Here is a 4,129-nt window from a genome sequence, read left to right as displayed (position 1 = left end):
GTTCTTTGATTGTCTTTTCTTCAAGTCTAAACTGAAAGTGAGGGCTTCCTCTGTGGATAGAATAGGAAGCAGGTGTGTTTTAACCGTAGACTGTATAAATAATGGACGTAGTATCCGTGACGTCACCCATCTGTTCCTGACCGCTGTTTTTCAGCTTATCGTCAGCGGGAACCATATTGGAAATGTTGAACTCAACCAAACTAAGGCTGCTTTTCAAACCTCCTACTATACTAGCAGTAAGTACTGATTTGGCCAAAACTCAGTACATAGTATGTGAACAAGAGCAAAATCTGCAGTATGCCAAAACTACCCAGATATCTACTGATTCAGGAACATTTCTCAGTCTGCATCGGACCAGTCTCCCTCGAGATCCAACAGAACAGTCAAACTACATACTAAATTCAAATGCAGTATGCAGTAGGCAGTACCTACTGCCTACTGCATACTGCATTAGTAGGTATTATGTAGCAGGCCATATCAAAAACAGCCTTAGTGTGACGTAAAGAGGTATGGTTTGAGCCTCCGAGCCAACAGCTATGTGTTCCCGCCTGTCAATCAAGTCAGTCATGTCCTTATTTGGGCAAAAACTTGTAATCTTAAAGGTGACATATTATGCTCTTTTTCATCAAAATATATTGGTCTAAGAGGTCCCCAAAACATGTCTTTAAAGTTTATGCTCAAAAAAAACACTTTGAAATCAGATTCTGGTCTGCCTGAAAAACCCTCTTTTTCAGCCCTCCTCAGAACAGGCTGTTTTCTGTGTCTGTGCCTTTAAATGAGAATGAGCTCTCTGACCACGCCCCCTCAGGAAGTGGATGCGGCCTCAGCTCTCCAGCACATTGATCTAATGTTTACATGTTGTTGAATATACACTCTGCTCACAGACCCGCGTTATTTCAACCCTCTGAATCTGATCCAGAATCTGATCCTGACGGAGAGGCGCCTGTAGCAGGACCTTTCTGAACCATTGGTCACAGATTTAGTGTTTCTTGTTGTTTTATTTATCAGTATGTCGACGTGTGTCTTGGTACACAGCTACGAACATGTAGCTATGTAGCTATGCTAACTAGCGCTAGCACTTATCCATGATAAATAAAAATCATCCACTAGATCTTCAAATCTGCAGACGTGGGGAGTAAAACCGACCTTTGTGTTTATTAAGACAGCCTACAACTAGCATGCCTCCCTCCTAAGCTCCTTGTTAGCACACATGTGCAGGTAATGAAAAACGGAGGAGGGGTTGAGTTGTATTTTATACAGTCTATGGGCTGAACAAGCTCCGAGCTCTGACTCCGTGACAGACCGGATGGCGTTGTGACGTATGAAAAACACTGAAGTCTGAAACGGCTCGTTTCACACACATTTACAGAAAGGTGGAGAAATCAGAACGGGGGCAGAATGGATTTTTTACATTATCGGGGGGTTTGTAGACATGCCAGGGACACATATTACAGGTAGAGAACCATTAAAAATTTGATTTTGCATGATATGTCACCTTTAAAGCTAGGGTTGGTAGCCATAGAAAACTAGCATGAATTTGAATGTAGCATTTCCTCAGGACTCCAACTAACCCCCCCCCCCCCCCCCCCCCCCCCCCTCGGAGAAAACACCAAAACATTCTCATAGTGAAAGTTAAAAACACAAACAAACATGAAATGTACGCTTTGCAGGAGGCGGGCAGAACAGCAGGATGGGATTTGATTGGTTTCATCATTTGGCTCCTGATGGCAGGGATTGGTTGGTCTTTTCCCAGGTTTACTCCGGCTGTAGATAGCAGCTTTTTTCGCTCTTTTTTAAGAACACATTATGTATTGATTACCATCGGGACATAAAGATCATTTTAACAAGTATAACAAAAAGTAGATCTAAATCTGACTACCAACCCCAGCTTTAATATCTTCTGAACCGTTGCGTTAGAAAAAATAATCACCTCGTACAGTGTGTGTCGATAGAGAAACTAGCTCTTCAGACTGAAGCTGTTTTTTGAACCAGGCTGTAAACATGTTTATTTCTGCTGTAAAGATCGTCTTCCTTGAATGGGTGTGTATGTGGTTTCCAGTGTTTCTGCAGCCAGCCTCAAGCGGACACTCGATGAATTGCAGTTTTTAACACTTCCACATGGGCTTCATATTTTGAGACCGGAGGTTGCCGCTTGGTTTAGCTTTACTGTGAAACCCAGACAAGAACAGAAAGTGATTTAAAGAGACAGGCACTGCCCTGTGAGAAAGAGAAAAACACATTTGAGTTGTTTTCAGATGAAAGTAACAAAAGGTTGATGCAGTACAAAGTCAGTGGTGAATAATGAGGTGGTTTCCCCTCTGGTGTGGGTGCGACTTGATTTCATTCTGTCTGTGTTGTTCCAGGTCGTTGTACCACTTCAACAAAGCGTGACATCTTTGGGTTTTACTCTGAAATGAAAGGACTCTCCTCTCGTTGCAAACAGACTCTATTGACTGCAGGCAGTGGACTGAAAATCTCTCTGGCTCTCTTGCTTGCTACCACGCACGCGCACACACACGCACACGCACACACTTCACGTACTTCTTCTCTTTGGGAATGCATGTGTGCTCCAGGTGTAGTTGTGACTTATGCTCGCCCTCCACATCTGACTTCTATCCCAAGGCTGTGCTGACAGGTCGGTGAACTCCTGAATCCCATCTCAAAGTAAAGCGAGCACTGCGAGTTCAACGTTCCTCTCTGAGTTGTGGCCAAGTGTAAAGGGTTATTAAAAAATTCCTTCTTGTTTACCGTTACTACCGGCGAATTCTTCTAACCCTTCACGATTTGGGTGCAGCCTCTAAACTAAACAATGAAGAAATGCAATGCTGACTCTAGAGTTGTTGTATTGTTTTCACTTACAGCCTTTCCTCCCTTTACAGCGTCAAACATTTATCAGAAGAACAGACACAAATCTTTATTTTGTATCATTTTGGATTACTGGAAATGTCAATGACTACATTTTCAAATGTATTTACCTTTTAAGAAGACTGGTTAAAAAGGAGGAGATTTGTGTTGAGACCTTGCTGTGATAGAGGACACAACAATTTAGTTTTAGAGACAGGTTGTGGCAATAAGTCATTCATGACATTAAGCTGAATCATCCCCACATTTGGCTGGTAGGCCTTTACAGTAGCATTTTGTACAGTGCATGAACAAATGTTCACATTCTTCCTTCCTCCTGACATGTCATGCTTAGGTGATGTTCACACCTGACTCATTGCAGAATAACAACTCTACCAGCTGGGATGGTTGGAGTTATTGAAGTAGTCACAGAAAAATTCAACAAGAATGCACCCCCCCCCATCTTTTACTTTAACTCTCCCTGTCCCATTAAAGTTACTAACCATAGACCTTTCTGGAGTCCCTGAGCTCCCTTGTCTCGTAGGTTCCTCTGGATCTCTGCTGCTGTGGACATGCCAGACTCCAGCTGCTACAACTACTACTATCAGTCTCACCACTATCATCCCTCTCTCCATCTCTTCATCTCCCTCTATCCCTCTCTCCAACACGGTCTCAGCAGATGTGTGTCTAACATGAGTCTGGTCCTGCTGGAGGTTTCTGCCTGTTAAAGGAAGTTTGTCCTTGCCACTGTAACTTGCTAAATGCTGCAAAGTGGTGGATTAAGATGAGATCAGGCTGAGTCCTGTCTGTAAGATGGGACTGGATCTTATCCTGTCTTGATGTTGAGTCTTTGTTAATAATAGAACATAGAGTCTACGGTCTAGACCTGCTCTATTTGGAAAGAGTCTGAGGATAATGTCTGTTGTGATTTGTTGCTACTTTGAAGGGAAGCCCTAAAAGGACATGATTAAATACATTTTATTTTCTCTGTTTTCTCATAATACCAACTTGTTTTTCTTGTTATCACAAAAAAAGAGCTTTGTTATCTGGATAAAACAAGAGAAATGATCCCTTTATCACCAAAAAATAAGTCAAGATCTCAAGATAACTTCTGCTGTGCTAGTGTGAGGTAAAGAGGCGGGCTTTGAGCCTCCTCGCCAACAGCTACAGTGTTCCCGCCTGTCAATCAAGTCAGCCATGTAATTATTTGGGCAAAACTCCTAATCTTAATACCTTCTGAGCTGTTGTGTTAGAAAAAAAATCACCCCAATACAGCGTGCCGATCATA

This window comes from Notolabrus celidotus, chromosome 18 (genome assembly GCF_009762535.1).
Source record: "Notolabrus celidotus isolate fNotCel1 chromosome 18, fNotCel1.pri, whole genome shotgun sequence".
NCBI lineage: Eukaryota > Metazoa > Chordata > Actinopteri > Labriformes > Labridae > Notolabrus > Notolabrus celidotus.
This window is presented reverse-complemented; position numbering follows the sequence as displayed.